General features: G+C 47.7%; 1 long non-coding RNA gene across 1 annotated transcript in view; it reads right to left on the bottom strand.

Annotated features, from left to right (window-relative positions):
• LOC134928837 (uncharacterized) overlaps nt 1-15980 on the bottom strand; it is a 61200-nt gene extending 45220 nt beyond the window's left edge. Inside the window, exons 1-2 of the long non-coding RNA XR_010178049.1 lie at nt 15725-15980; nt 8507-8561 (exon numbers count right to left, since the gene is read on the bottom strand). This is a non-coding gene — a long non-coding RNA (uncharacterized LOC134928837). The remainder of the gene's footprint in view (nt 1-8506; nt 8562-15724) is intronic.
• Between the last annotated feature and the right edge of the window lie 287 nt (nt 15981-16267).

The raw sequence follows: 16267 nt of genomic DNA, 5'->3' as shown, positions 1-16267 counted from the left end.
ACAGGCATCCTCCTCTCTTCATGTGCCCCTTCGTCTAACTGATTGACCCCATATAGCTACAAAGTACAGTATTATTACTGTGGCACATGATCATAGAACTCGGTATGTTACCGATAATCTTATTCCAGAAGCAACAATTATCCCCCGTACGCTGGAAATGAGATGACATTGACTCATATTGTAGTGGTCGGTTGGCTTGTCCAATGTTATTATTTTTGGATAAAGTCTATTTTGTTCTGTGTATGTTATATGAAGCTGATGACAGGCATGGTGAGATGTTAATCTCTTACATAGTCGGTGCAGCCAGATGTCTGTGCTGAGTCCAGGAGGGTGGGAGACAAAGGCCAGTTATGTGTGGAAAAGAATTTTGTTTTGTCATTTATTATAAAAAAGGACCCATTCATTGTGGAAGATTCCTGCTTTGCACAAGGTTTATTTTTGCATTAAGATACAAAACATTTTTTTAAATGACAGAGATATCCATTATTTATAAATGCTCAAATTACAGTACATAAACACAAGAATCGATATTGTATACCTTTAAGAACCTTCAAAATCTAATATTAATTACTACATACAGTTGCAGTTGTGGTTACTATTCATAGATTAAATAATTTTCATTTTTTTTTACAAAAAATATACAAAAACAGAATTTTACATAGCCATCATTTAACGCAAAAGGAACCAGTGCATTCAGCGTAAACAGCCAGTAAATGTATTTTCTGATTAATTTATTTAATATATCCCTTTGGCTATCTTCCATTACCACTGCTTCATATTATAGTTTTAAATGAACACACCTGAAGAGATGAACACTGGCACTCGGTACAATGTCTCTAATGCGTCATAATGACACTAGGATTCTTTACCTTGTTTTCAATATTTATTGTATGCTCCAAGATATGGATTTGTAGTTGGCGCTGTGTTTTCCCTATGTACTTTTTACCAAATTTGCACTTAATTAAACAAATTACAACAGTGGTTTGGCACTACATGAAGCTATTTTTTGTTTTTCAAAATTTTGTATTATTATAGTTAAATAATTAATTCGCTTTCTTCTAGCAGTTCTGACAAAGCTTACAGTTTGTGCATGGAAAAAGCCCGGACTACTCTCCAGTCAACAAGTCTTCTCTTAAGGGGGGTACTCACGGAGCGATATTCTAAGCAATCTGACTAGATTGCTTAGAATTTCAGCATTATCGCTCCGTGTGTACCCCCTACAGCGATAGCGATGTGCAGCCCCACGTATAGCTTTCGCTGCTGCTAGATTGGCCTGCCGTGCAGGTCAATCTAACGGGTCGCTGAAGTGAGCGCCCCCCCCCCCCCGTCTCCCCTCGCACACGCTCAGCACAGATCGCGCTGTGCTGAGCGGCGGGTGTCAGCGTCCGGAGTCTTCCCGGTACGCTGGGGCCGCGGGGCTGGCTTCCTTGGCGATGTGCGGGCAGCGGCGGAGGTGGGCTGCTGCGCCGGATCCGTGGGCAGCAGTAGCGGCTGTGAGGGGGTCCGCTCGTGGCGGCAGGACGCCACTACAGCGGGTCGCTCTTGCTGAGCCGTTGCTAGGAGACCAGGGGCAGTGAGCATTGTGGCTTTGCAAAAAGGTCTGCATTACTGGGCGCCGCCATGTTGGAGACCAAGTTTTAAGCATAGTTCCTGTTTTCTGTTTCTTCCAGCCAATCCAGGGGAAGCTCTCCCTATAAAAGGGGGCTGGTTTAGGACAGGGATGCCAGTGCTTCAAGTTACAACCCTGTTGTAGGTGCTTTAGCCTGTGCTCCCAGGATTCCTGCTGTATTCTGGTTCCTCCTGATCCTGCTTGGTCGGTTCTCTGTTGTTGCTGCAGCCCTGCCGTTTCTAGCCTGCTACTGCCTGTGGAAGCGCCCCTGGAAAACCCGGTCCACTAAGACTCTTTGGGCACAGTCGGCCCCGGGTCTTCTGCCTCGTCTTTCAAGCCACACTCCACAGATCTCCTTCACCAGCCACGCCTTTGTACCACCGACCACAGCCTGCAGATTATTATCTTCAGCCTCGTTTTCCAAACCACAGTCCACAGTCCTTGTCTCAAGCCACGTCTTCAACCACCATCCACAGTTCATCATCTACAGTCTCGTCTTTCAAATCACAGTCCACAGTTCTTCGCCTCCAGCCACGTCTTTAACCACTATCCACAGCTCTGCAGTTCATTAATCACAACCTGGTCTTTCAAGCCACAATCCGCAGTTCTTTATCCGCAATTACGTTCCTTAACCATCGTACTCCAGCCTCGGTTCTCTAACTCAACCCTGTACATAATAAATACTTTCCACTGACTCTCAAACCCCGCCTACGTTCTTCATTGCTCCGTGTCCCATGCGAAGGAACTCTATCCAGCCCCCTCATCTTGTTCATTCACAGCCTGCTACCTCCTCGGGCAAATCTCAGCTGCCGGATCCACAAACTTTGCTAGACGTGACAGTAAGCACTGGCTGAATGAATTCGACGGATGATCAGGCCTCAGGAGGGGATTCAACTGCAGATATCTGGTCTCGCTTAAGTAAGCAGGAGGCCAGACAATCTCAAATCGTGCAGTTCATGCAGAGTATGTCCGAACGTCTCGATTCTCTCTGTGTTGCCATGACGGCCCCTCAAGTATCTACAGCTGCTCCCACATTAGCACCTCTGGTCCCGCTTCCTCCTGTACCAGTACCACTTCCACGGTTGCATTTGCCACCTCCCAGTAAATTTGATGGGAATCCAAAACAATGCCACAGGTTTCTTAACCAGTGCGAAATCTATTTCTAACTACAGTCGGCCAACTTCCCATCAGCACGAACCAAAGTAGCCTATATAATTTCTTTACTTACCGGGCAAGCGTTGGAATGGGCTTCACCATTGTGGGAGAGGATGGATCCCATCTTATCTAACTATCCAGAATTTGTGGCCAACTTTCAAAGAATCTTCGACGAACCGGGCAGGACTTCTGCCACCTCATTGGAGATCCTGCGCCTGCGTCAGGGCACGCATACGTACGTACGTACGGTCAGTCAGTACGTGATCCAGTTTCGCACCCTTTCCTCAGAACTGAACTGGAACGAGGAGGCTCTCATTGCAGCTTTCTGGAGCCGTCTCTCCGAAAAGATCAAAGATGACCTCGCAACTCAGGACGTACCTGATAAGTTGGATAAACTAATTTCTTTATGCAATAAGTTAGACCAAAGGTACAGAGAACGCTGTATGGAGAGGTTGTGGTCAGATCGCCCTAAGCCTAGAGTTGTTCTTCCACCAACACCATCATCACCAACTGCGGAAGAACCCATGCAGATTAATCGCTCCCGCCTCTCCAATGAAGAACGTCAGAGATGGCGACAAGGGAACCTCTGCCTGTATTGTGGTGCATCTGATCACTTTGTTAAAACTTGCAATCTACGTCCGGGAAACGCCCGCTCCTAGTTTGTGCTGGAGAGGTCAAGCTAGGAGAATTCTCAAAATTACATACCAAGAAAGAGTCTGTCCTGTTAACCCAATTGGAGCTCCCTTCTTCTTCTCTTCTCATCCCTGCACTACTCGACTCCGGAGCCGCCGAAAGCTTCATTACGTCAGCTCTGGTCAAACGATCTGGAACACAAATGGTTCCTTTGGATCGTACCATTTCTGTTACCGCAGTGGATGGAAGTTATATCCCTGAGGGTATTATATCCTTTCGTACTATTCCTCTCAAGATGAAGGTCGGAGTTCTCCATTCAGAAAAAGTATCCTTCCTTGTAATTCCTAAAGCCTCTCATGAACTAATCCTAGGGTTTCCATGGTTAATCAGACACAATCCCCACATAGTTTGGCAAACTATGGATGTTCTCTCTTGGGGACAAGACTGCTTTCAGAACTGTTTACCTTCAGTTAGACCTCTCTGTTCTTCCAGCCCTTCCAGCCTTCCTGTGGAGTACCAAGCTTTTCAAGATGTTTTCAGTAAGCATGGGGCGGACACCTTGCCTCCGCATCGTACTTGGGATTGTCCCATTGAGCTAGTACCCGGTAAGACTCCTCCCCGAGGTCGAATTTACCCTCTCTCACTTCCCGAGACACAGGCCATGTCGGAGTATATCCGGGAGAACTTGGAGAAAGGGTTCATCAGGTCTTCTACATCTCCGGCCGGAGCACGGTTTTTCTTCGTCAAAAAGAAGGATACGGGGTTGCGGCCCTCTATTGACTATAGAGGTCTCAATGACATAACAGTTAAGAACAGATATCCGTTACCTCTGATTCCAGAACTGTTTGACCGTGTTAAAGGAGCTACTGTATTTACTAAGTTGGACTTACGGGGGGCCTACAATCTTATACGTATTCGCCCAGGGGACGAATGGAAGACTGCATTTAATACCCGCGACGGCCATTATGAATACCTGGTAATGCCTTTTGGCCTATGTAATGCCCCAGCCGTCTTTCAAGAGTTCGTTAACGAAATCTTCAGAGATCTCCTCTACGACTGCTTGGTAGTGTATCTGGATGACATCCTCATTTTTTCTAGGAATCTGAAGACCCATCGGGAACAAGTCAAAGAAGTGTTAACTCGTTTATGAAGGAATCAGTTATTCTGTAAGTTAGAGAAGTGAACCTTTGAACTACCCACGATTCCATTCCTCGGTTGCATTCTTTCAGGGCAGAGGTTACAGATGGACCCCGCTAAAGTCCAGGCGATCTAGGATTGGGCACTTCCAGCTACCCTTAAAGGAATTCAACGTTTCCTGGGGTTTGGTAACGTCTACCGAAGATTCATTCAAAATTATTCTTCTATCATAGCTCCTATAACCGCATTAACTAGGAAGGGAGCCGATCCTGCCAAGTGGTCTCCTGAGGCTTTGGAAGCTTTTTCATCTTTAAAGGAGGCCTTCACGACTGCTCCAGTTGTTCGACAACCCAATCTCAGCCGTCCGTTCTTGGTGGAGGTTGATGCCTCTACTGTGGGAGTGGGAGCAGTATTATCCCAGCTTTTCGAGGACAAGAAGGTCCCTCCTTGTGCGTTCTTCTCGCGAAGCTTCTCCCCCGCTGAACAGAATTACGCTATTGGGGAACAGGAATTACCGGTCAATTAAGTTGGCCTTTGAGGAGTGGAGGTATTTGTTGGAGGGAGCTCAGCATCCAATTTTGGTGACCACGGATCACAAGAACCTCCTGTATCTACAGTCAGCCCGATGTCTGAACCCACGCCAAGCAAGATGGGCACTCTTCTTTTCCCGTTTTAATTTTAAACTCAGTTACCCACCAGGTTCCCTCAACAAAAAGGCAGATGCATTATCTCGCTCCCTAAGTTCAGAAGAACCCTCTGACCATTCAAAAGAGCAATTTATCCTGGAATCCACCTATTTTTCTGCAACTAATACCTCTCCACTTCCACCTCCAGGGAAGATCTTCGTTGCACCAAATCTTCGCAAAAAACTTCTTACATGGGCTCACTCCTCCTCCTTCATGGGCCATGTGGGCGGTCATAAGACACTTAATATCATTCAGCGCTCCTACTGGTGGCCTCATCTCAGGACTGACGTTCAGGAATTCGTAGCTGCCTGTCCAAAATGTGCTCAGCATAAAAGTCCCAAAGGTCCACCAGCTGGGTTACTCCATCCTTTGCCGGTACCACTAAGACCATGGATGCATATTTCTATGGACTTTATTACAGATTTACCTACGTCTGGTGGGCGGAACACTGTATGGGTCATAGTTGACCGATTCTCTAAAATGGCACACTTTGTTCCTCTGGCTAATCTTCCATCTGCATCCCAGTTGGCAAAATTGTTTATAGCAGAGATCTTTCGACTCCATGGTCTACCACAGGAAATCGTGTCTGATAGAGGTCCTCAATTTGTGGCCAAGTTTTGGAGATCCCAATGTTCTGCTCTTGGCGTGAAATTAAACTTCTCCTCAGGATATCATCCCCAAACGGCTGGTCAAACAGAGAGAGTGAACCAGGATCTGGAGACTTTTCTGCGTTTATTCATGTCCTCCTCACAGGACGACTGGCTGGACTTCCTCCCATTCGCAGAATTTGGCCATAACAATTTTTATCACTCTGCCACAAAATCTTCTCCATTCTTCATTAATTATGGTTACCATCCAAGAGTTCCTGACTTCCAACTTCTGCCTACGCTCGAGGTTCCTGCCGCAGAGTCAACACTTGGACAATTTACTGAAGCCTGGAAACAAGTTCACAAGACTTTGCTCAAGACATCCAAGAGATATAAGACCTATGCAGATCTGAAACGAAAAGCTGTACCAAGCCTTAAGGTAGGAGATCGGGTTTGGGTTTCCACACGTAACCTAAGATTAGAGGTTCCTACAAAGAAGTTTGCTCCCAGATTTATTGGGCCTTACCCAATCGAAAAAGTGTTGAATCCTGTGGCTTACAAAGTGAAATTACCTCCGCAGTTAAAAATTCCTAATGCATTTCATATTTCTCACTTAAAACCATGGGTACTTAATCGGTTCAGAGCCGCTGTGCCTAAATCACCCAAGATCCAATCAGCACATGGAGACGAATTTGAGATTCACAAGATCCTCGATTCTCGCTGACGTTATGGTCGCATCTAGTACCTTGTTGATTGGAAGGGGTATGGGCCAGAGGAGAGATCTTGGGTAGATGCAGAGGATGTCCATGCTCCAAGACTTCTTCGGACATCTCATGTCAAGTTTCCAACTAAACCACATAGGTGTCCGGAGTCCACCCGCAAAGGGGGGGTACTGTCAGCATCCGGAGTCTTACCGGTACGCTGGGGCCGCGGGGCTGGCTTCCTTGGCGATGTGCGGGCAGCGGCGGAGGTGGGCTGCTACGCCGGATCCGTGGGCAGCAGTAGCGGCGGTGAGGGTGTCCGCTCGTGGCGGCGGGACGTAGCTACAGCGGGTCGCTCTTGCTGAGCCATTGCTAGGAGACCAGGGGCAGTGAGCATTGTGGCTTTGCAAAAAGGTCTGCATGTTGGAGACCAAGTTTTAGGCATAGTTCCTGTTTCCTGTTTCTTCCAGCCAATCCAGGGGAAGCTCTCCCTATAAAAGGGGGCTGGTTTAGGACAGGGATGCCAGTGCTTCAAGTTACAACCCTGTTGTAGGTGCTTTAGCCTGTGCTCCCAGGATTCCTGCTGTATTCTGGTTCCTCCTGATCCTGCTTAGTCGGTTCTCTGTTGCTGCTGCAGCCCTGCCGTTTCTAGCCTGCTACTGCCTGTGGAAGCTCCCCTGGAAAACCCGGTCCAGTAAGACTCTTTGGGCACAGTCGGCCCTGGGTCTTCTGCCTCATCTTTCAAGCCACACTCCACAGATCTCCTTCACCAGCCACGCCTTTGTACCACCGACCACAGCCTGCAGATTATTATCTTCAGCCTCGTTTTCCAAACCACAGTCCACAGTCCTTGTCTCAAGCCACGTCTTCAACCACCATCCACAGTTCCACAGTTCATCATCTACAGTCTCGTCTTTCAAATCACAGTCCACAGTTCTTCGCCTCCAGCCACGTCTTTAACCACTATCCACAGCTCTGCAGTTCATTAATCACAACCTCGTCTTTCAAGCCACAATCCGCAGTTCTTTATCCGCAATTACGTTCCTTAACCATCGTGCTCCAGCCTCGGTTCTCTACCTCAACCCTGTACATAATAAATACTTTCCATTGACTCTCAAACCCCGCCTACGTTCTTCATTGATCTGTGTCCCATGCGAAAGAACTATATCCAGCCCCCTCATCTTGTTCATTCACAGCCTGCTACCTCCTCGGGCAAATCTCAGCTGCCGGATCCTCAAACTTTGCTAGACGTGACAGCGGGAGAGATGTGTGCTGAGCGGTTCGCTCAGCACACATCTCTCCTGCATCGGCCCGTCTATATGGGCCTTTATACTATTATTGAAAAAACAGGTGCTAGCCTATTTTTAAGATTTTGGACTTAAGAAAAAATATATATAAATATTGGTTTATTTGGTAACACGGGGGCTAATTTGATGATATCCCAATTTTTTGTCAACACATTTTTAATCTTTTATTATTATTATTATTATTATTATTATTATTATTATTATTATTATTATTATTATATTGTGACAAATGGAACAAAAAAGTATTGATATTACCTGTATCTTCCAAACTCTTATACTCTAAAAAAAAGTTATTTTATCTAGCAATATTATATACACTTATGTCATGTAATTGAATGCAATTCATTTATTATTATTATTATTATTATTATTATTATTATTATTATTATTATTATTATTTTTGTAACCACTAAACTGGCATTTTTTTCCAAAAGCCACTCAGAAAATGTCAGATTTTTTTATGAGTGAATTAGGTGAAGAACATGTATTTAAAGTTCTCCACAACAATTTTATTAGAAAAATAAAAAAAGTTTACATTGGGAACATCGATAAACATTGCGAGCATCGACTGATGCCGGTAAGGGGAGAGAGATGTGGGGTGAGGGGGAGGGGGGGGGGGTTTGATGCAGGGCTAGGGGTTAAAAGTTTGCAGATGACATTAGTAAAGATGCATCCCTCCACAGAGACTTACCTCTACTTTATGGTGCCTCCCTGGTCTTGCAGGTCAGAGGTTCAAGATGCCTCTCCTACAAGCAAAACAAATAATCAGTGCCAACTGCTCCTTTTCGAAAGTGGGGAAAGATGCTGGGGATGATAGCACACTTTTATCAGGCAAGGAGAATCGTCATCAGACCTCTGATTATCACAGAATGGCACGTGCCCACCTGTGTGAAACCACGTGCCCACCTGGTACCTTGCATTGACTGCAAACCTTACCGAAGGCTGATAGGAAGGTAAGAGAAGGGAAGACAACACTCACATAGAATTTATTCACAGCTATGATTCTTGTCACCTTGATGCGAGGTATACGCTCCAGAAATACCCACCCACATGGCTATCTAACCACTACCTATTAGTAATGTGCCCAACCCACCAACTAACAAAACACGTTGGTCTTTAATACACAACTGGCCTAGTTAAAAATATAACTTTAACTCTGGCTGTGGTGCACTTTACTTTATGTTCTATCTCCCTTAATCAACTTAAACCATGCAAAGCAAGACAGTCACAACAAGTCACATTGTCAAAACAATAAGAATCACAGTAGATAAAATTGTATTTCTTACAGCGTACTATACAATTCCCCTTTCCTACATGTAGTCTCTTCTTAATGGATACATCCTATTGAACTATGGCCTAGATCAGGGGTGGGAAATTATTTCAGCTGGGGGCCACTTAAGACTTTCCAGTGAATATTTGAGGGCTGCACACAAAATATCCTGTCACGTCCCGGAGCCTTACCGTGCAATCGGAGCCGCGGTGGTTACTGCTCAGGTGTCTGGCGGGCAGCGGCAGTGCTGGGCTGCTGCGACGGGTCCGTGTGCGGCGGTGAGGGGATGCTGTGGCTGGTCCGCTCGTAGTAGCTGGAGGCTGCTGCAGCGGGCTTGCTGGCACTAGGGAGCAGCTTCCGGAGAGGCCAGGGGGAGTTCTGGTGGTAAACACTAAAATGTGTCTGCTACACAGGGGCGGCCATGTTGGAGACCAAAGCTTTGAACCTATTGCACAGGCTCATTCTGTCCAGCCTATCCAGGGAGATCTCTCCTCTTAAAAGGAAGCTGGTTCAGGTTATGAGTGCCAGTGCTTCAAGTTGCTACTTAGGTGTAGGATCTCCAGCCCTGTGCTCCCAGGTTACTTCTGTACCTTGGTTACTCTCCAGCTTTGCTCTGTCTTGGTCTTTCTGATTGCAGCAGTCCCGCTGTCCCTAACCTGATACCATCTGAGAGGGGCGTACTCTGTAATCTTGATTCTTCAAGGATATAGGTCGTCGACAGTTGCCGTGTTCTTCAACCTCGTCTTTCAAACCACAGTTCATTATCTTCAAGTGTTCTTCAGCCTCGTTATCCAAGCCACAGCTCACCGTTCACAGTCCTTCATCTTCAGTGTTCTTCAACCTCGTCTTTCAAACCACAGCTCACAGTCTTCAGTTTTCCAAGTTACAGATTACCACCCGCAGTTCATTATTTACAGTGACTATCCCATCTCGGTAGCCTCCACTTCCATTGCTCCTGACTCATGAGTAGGAATTACATCCAGCCACCTCGTCTTCTTTCCTCGCAAGTGTCCGCTTCCTCAGGCAAACCTCAGTCGCCGGATCCTCATTTCCAGCCGAGCGTGACATATCCCATCCCTTCCTGGGCACAGTTACCAGCTATCCTCCCTCCCTTGGCACAATTACCAGCCCCCTCCCTCCCTGGCCACAGTTACCAGCTCCCCTCCCTCCCTGGCCACACTTACCAGCTCCCCTTCCTCCCTGGCCACAGTTACCAGCTCCCTTCCCTTCCTGGCCACAGATACCAGCTCCCCTCCCTCCCTGGGCACAGTTACCAGCTCCCCTCCCTCCCTGGGCATAGTTACCAGCTCCCCTCCCTACCTGGCCACACTTACCAGCTCCCCTTCCTCCCTGGCCACAGTTACCAGCTCCCCTCCCTCCCTGGCCACAGTTACCAGCTCCCCTCCCTCCCTGGCCACACTTACCAGCTCCCCTTCCTCCCTGGCCACAGTTACCAGCTCCCTTCCCTTCCTGGCCACAGATACCAGCTCCCCTCCCTCCCTGGGCACAGTTACCAGCTCCCCTCCCTCCCTGGGCACAGTTACCAGCTCCCCTCCCTCCCTGGCCACACTTACCAGCTCCCCTTCCTCCCTGGCCACAGTTACCAGCTCCCCTCCCTCCCTGGCCACAGATACCAGCTCCCCTCCCTCCCTGGGCAAAGTTACCATCCCCCCTCCCTCCCTGGGCACAGTAACCAGCTCCCCTCCCTCCCTGGCCACAGTTACCAGCTCACCTCCCTCCCTAGCCACAGTTACCTGCTCACCTCCCTCCCTGGGCACAGTTATCAGCTCCCCTCCCTCCCTGTGCACAGTTACCAGCTACCAACTTGACAATTAAGTGATTCTCAAAAAAGGAGTGAGAGAGGCAGCAAAAAACTAACACACCGAATGCAATAGGCCTAGTGCCCTTCTGGTGCAACTCTATCTAAGCAGTGTTGGTCTACTGTCCATAAGTATCACAAGTCTAACTGGAAATAGTAATTGCGGGATGGACCTAGTACCCAAAGATAAAGCAAGAGACATCCTGACAGTCTAGTTAAAATAAGTACAAGGCCCACTAAAGTCTTACCTTGTCTGGTGTATTCAGCTTACCCTGAAACATATCCCTTGCAGGCTCAGCCTGCTTTTGAACTGGCCTCACAATGATGGTTTTAATGGAATCTTTGGCTTTGAACTTCCCCCAAGGAGTGATGGCTGCTCCTGCATCAGGATTTCCAAGATCCTCAGTCCTCCATCCCTGTTTTCACCGGTGGTCTGCTTCAGCTCTTTTGCAGTCGATGCTGCTATCCCAGGACTTTCAGCGTCTTCTCCCTCAGCTTTGATTGCTGGGTTTTCCTCTCCGCTACTATTGCTGTCTTTTTTCTTCTGGATGCTGCTCCAGATTTTCACTGCCTCTCCTGCAGCTCTCTGGCAACTGAACTTGCACTGGATAATAAAAGCGGGAGAAGCTGGATAGAGCCAGGATTGGCTGGCTGTGGCCATCGCTGCCCAGGGCATTGGCAATCTTTGACTGGCGCATCTGCAACTCTTTTTTCAAATGTACAGTCTGACCAGAGTGGTAATAAGCCTTTTCTACTGCTCTCCAATTGCCCCACTTCAGAGGTATGGTGATTCAGGGTGAAGTGGAAGGGGACGGTGACTCAAGCAGGTGAAATAAGGGGAGGAGACATGGCGATAGGAGGAGAGAATGTCAGAGCAGTGCATTGGTTGCTGGTCCTGGGGATGGGACCAGCCACCATAAAGCAGAAAACCAATGTGGCTAGTCCCCTTTATGGCAGGGACTGGCCTCAATTTTTACTGTCACTACTTGGATGATTTCCTACTTACGGGTCTACAAAGTCTATTATTATTATTATTATTATTATTATTAATAATAACACAAAGGCACTATTGCAATATACTGACATATGGCGAGAAATTTGGAAACCAAAGTTGAGTCATTTATGGGCATAAACAGTAGTTTTAGTTTTGTTTAATTCTAATGGGGTTTTATTTTTAGATTTAATATGAGTAATACATATCGCTATCTACTGCATGGGTCTTCAACCTGTGGCCCTCCAGCTGTTGTGGAACTACACAAACCAGCTTGCCCTGCTCAATTTTAGCATGCCTTAATAGCAAAACTGTGGCAGGGCATGCTGGGATGTGCAGTTCCACAGCAGCTGGAGGGCCACAGGTTGAAGACCCATGATCTAAAGTATACAGCAAAACAGAGACAATGCTTACATGTTTATTGGTCTGGCATTTACTTTCACATTGTTTGTATTTATCATTTTCTAACATACAACCCCTGCAATGCTAAGGTGACATTGTCGTACTTTAAATAAATATATATATATTTCTTGCACTTTAAAAGTTTTATTTATAGTAGCAATAGACGTGGATAGTGCAATTATTTTTCTCTTACGTCCTAGGGGATACTGGGAATCCATTTAGTACCATGGGGTATAGATGGGTCCACTAGGAACCATGGACACTATAGAAGTTTGATTAGGTGTGCTGGCTCCTCCCTCTATGCCCCTCCTACCAGACTCAGTTTAGAAAATGTGCCCAGAGGAGCCGGTCACGTCTCTGGAAGTTCCTGAAGAGTTTTCTGCATTTATTTTCAAAGTTTGTTATTTTCAGGCAGGACTGGATGGCACCAGCCTGCCTGCATCGTGGGACTTAGGATGGGGGAACGGTGCAACCTCTCTCAGGGTTAATGGTCCCGTTCCCCACTGACAGGACGCTAGCTCCTGAGGGAACTATTCGCAAGCCCCACAACGGCGAGCGTATATTCCCGCAGCAGCCGCCACCCCTAACAGAGGCAGAAGAATGCAGAGAGGTGAGTACTAAGCCGGCGTCCCGGCTAGCAGGGTCGCCGGCCATTATGGCGGCATGAGGGTACGGAGACGCATGGCTTCTAAACGGGGCAGACTGCGTCTCCCGACTGTGTACAGACACAGACGCTGAACAGCGGACACAGTAACCAGACTTGCAACAAAGTCATAAAAGGAGTCTGTCCCCATTTTATGCACATAGACACATACAGCCAGTATAAAGAAGCGTGGGAAGACCGCGCACCATTGAAGGGCGGGCTTCACTATGAGCTGATCCAGCAGCTCCCAAGCGCCATTTTCCCTACTACAGCTGACACAGATGCTGACTGACAGGGACGCACAGCTCCTCCGGAGAGACTCCAGATTACCTCAGCGGTACCAGGGGGTCATAGTAGGGGGGGGAAACGATTATTAGTGAACTAAATCGCTAATCTAGGTACTTAGTCTGAGACCCAGCTAATCTTGGCATTAGCGATAAGGGCGCTGTGTGCTGGTTCCACGCTCTCTCTGTGTCTCCCTGGAAGGGCTCTTTGTGGGGTAATTGTGCATTTAACCTTTTCGTGTGTGTGTGTGTGTGTGTGTGTGTGTGTGTGTGTGTGTGTGTGTGTGTGTGTGTGTGTGTGTGTGTGTGTGTGTGTGTGCTCTGTCACTGTTACATATGTGAGGCAAAGAGTGTGTTTCATGTAAGGCACAGTGTTCCTCTTCTCCAGGGGGTTCACTAGTGTGTACTCAGTGTAGTATCCCTTCACAGGCTAGTGGAGCAGAACCAGCATGGCTGGACTCCATTAGGGGAATGATTTCCACAATTTCTACTAAGTTATCTCGGAATGAGAAAGAGATGCAAAACTTAAGACAGTGTATGACTGAGTTTATGAAAAAGGACTCAGTACCCAATGATGATGAGGGGTCAGAAATGGAGGAGGGTGAGATGGACTCAGACGTGGGGGAGGGTTCTATGTCGCAGGGAATAGAGGCTCTCATAGAGTGACAGGGGAGAGTGAGTAATCTTATTGTAATATAAAGAAAAAATCCTCAGCCACTTTTCCTGTGTCAAAAGAACTCAATACCCTGTTTGAACAACCATGCATTAATCCAGATAAGATATTAAAATCCCTAAACGGTTGTTATCATCTTTTCCTTTTCCTCCTGAGGATAGAAAAAAAAATGGGAGAATTCACCGGTAGTGGATACATCGGTCTTCAGGCTCTCACGGAAAATGGTATTGCCTGTCCCGGGTGCAGCCTCCCTGAAAGACGCGGCTGATAGCAAAATTGAGACTATGCTCAAATCTTTGTATACAGCTGCGGGGGTGGACCAGAGACCTACTGTAGCATGTGTCTGGATTACGTGAGCCATTGCTAAATGGTTGGGTAACCTAATTGAGGGGTTAGATACCTTGCCTCAAGGGTAGATTATTTTGCCTCTGCAACATATACAGGATGCTGCAAATTTTATCGTGGAAGCCATAAAAGAGAAAGCCTTGCTTAATGCTCGCACTACAGCTATGGCAGTGTCTGCATGCAGCGGTTTATGGCTACGCCAGTGGAGTGCGGATGTGGACTACAGGAAAGGCGTGGAAGGCCTACCTTTAATAGGCGAGACCTTATTTGGAGATGAACTAGACCAGGGCCGAAACTAGGATTCTTGTCACCCGGGGCAAAACAGTAATCCGGCGCCCCACACACAAACACACACGCACAGACAACCAACCCACCACCACCACCACGTGTAACTCTGTGCGAAGACTGACAATGCCATCAGCCAGTACCAGCTAACGGGCTATTTCCACTCATTGGTGTCCACGACACCCATAGAGTGGGAATAGAACCTGTGGCGAGCGCAGCGAAGCCCACAAGGGGCTTTTTTACACTCACCCCCTGACAGCATTCTGGTGGCCGGGATCCTGGCGTCGGTATGCTGACCGTGCACCGGCCACGTAACCCCAACCCATATCTACTCGATGAGAGCAAAGGGCTGGTAGCTGCTATATAGCTTCTTTTCTAGACATTTAGCTGGACTCAGGGGGTCATTTTCGACCCGTTTGCACGCTGCGGTTCATTGCAGCGGTGCAAACGGTTCAGAACTGCGCGTGTGCGGCGGCCGCATTGTGCAGGCGCATCATTGCCTGGTGATGGCAGTCTCCGGCCAGCGACGCCGCATACTAAGAAAGCGGTCGCAGCGGCGACCGCAAGAAGATTGACAGGAGGAAGGCGTTCCGGGGTGTCAACTCACCGTTTCCCAGACGTGGAGATCCGAACGCAGGTGTGTCCAGGCGTTTGGAGGGCGGATGTCTGATGTCAATTCCGGTACCTTCATCGCTAGATCCCTCGCACAGGGTAAGTAGGTCTAGGGCTGGTCTTGTTTTACACAAAACTTTTTTAGCATAGCAGGGCTGCACAAGCGATCACAACCCTGCTATGCTAAAATACACTCCCCCATAGGCGGTGTCTAGTTGATTGCTACGTGCGATCAACTCGGAATGACCCCCTTAGTTAGACATTTGGGCTACAGATTAAGTTAACAAGGAAATAATACCCCATACATTGATACATATGTAAAATCACACACATACATACTGTCACACATCTAAACACGCACGCATACATTAAATTCACTCACGTACATAGTCACACACTGTCCTGTATACATACATAGTCACACATACATACATACATAATACATACATACATACATACAGTGACACACAAGCACACATACAGATATGTAGTGACACACCTATTCACATACAGTCACACACATGCACAACACATTCATACACACACACATATAGTAGTTGCACACACATACAGTTTCACACTCACTATTTAGGCTTTGGTGTGTGCTGCTGCTGCTCCTCTCCCCTCCTCTCTTCGATGGTGCTGGCTGGCCTGGCACTGAGTAAAGTGCTGTGTAGCTCCGCCCCCTTTTCGGACCATTCATGTTTCCAGCTCAGCAGTGCAATAGTGCACTGCTGCGATTATCAAAGGCAGCAGGGGGGGCTGGGGTAACTTGTTCCATGTGCCCCGTCTTAGGGCACAACAGGCAGCACACGACAGTCAGCATAGAAGAAACTGAAAGTAAACTACAGCTCCCGCAGCAAGGGCTTCTGGGAGCTGTAGTTTATTTTCAGTTTCATCACACACAGACTGGACTGCTTTGTGCTGCTCCTGCGAAGGGACCTGTGCGCATCGGGACTCGGAGGGGGTGTAATCATTGCGGCGCCCCCTCCAATCCGGCGCCCAGGTCACATGCCCCCCTAGCCCCCCCTTAGTTACGGCTCTGACTAGACAAATGGATCTCCAAAGCTACTGCGGGTAAGTCCACATACCTACCTTCATCAATTCCCCCAGCTAGGAAGGCCTATT

This window comes from Pseudophryne corroboree, chromosome 5 (genome assembly GCF_028390025.1).
Source record: "Pseudophryne corroboree isolate aPseCor3 chromosome 5, aPseCor3.hap2, whole genome shotgun sequence".
Classification (NCBI taxonomy): Eukaryota; Metazoa; Chordata; class Amphibia; order Anura; family Myobatrachidae; genus Pseudophryne; species Pseudophryne corroboree.
This window is presented reverse-complemented; position numbering and strand designations above follow the sequence as displayed.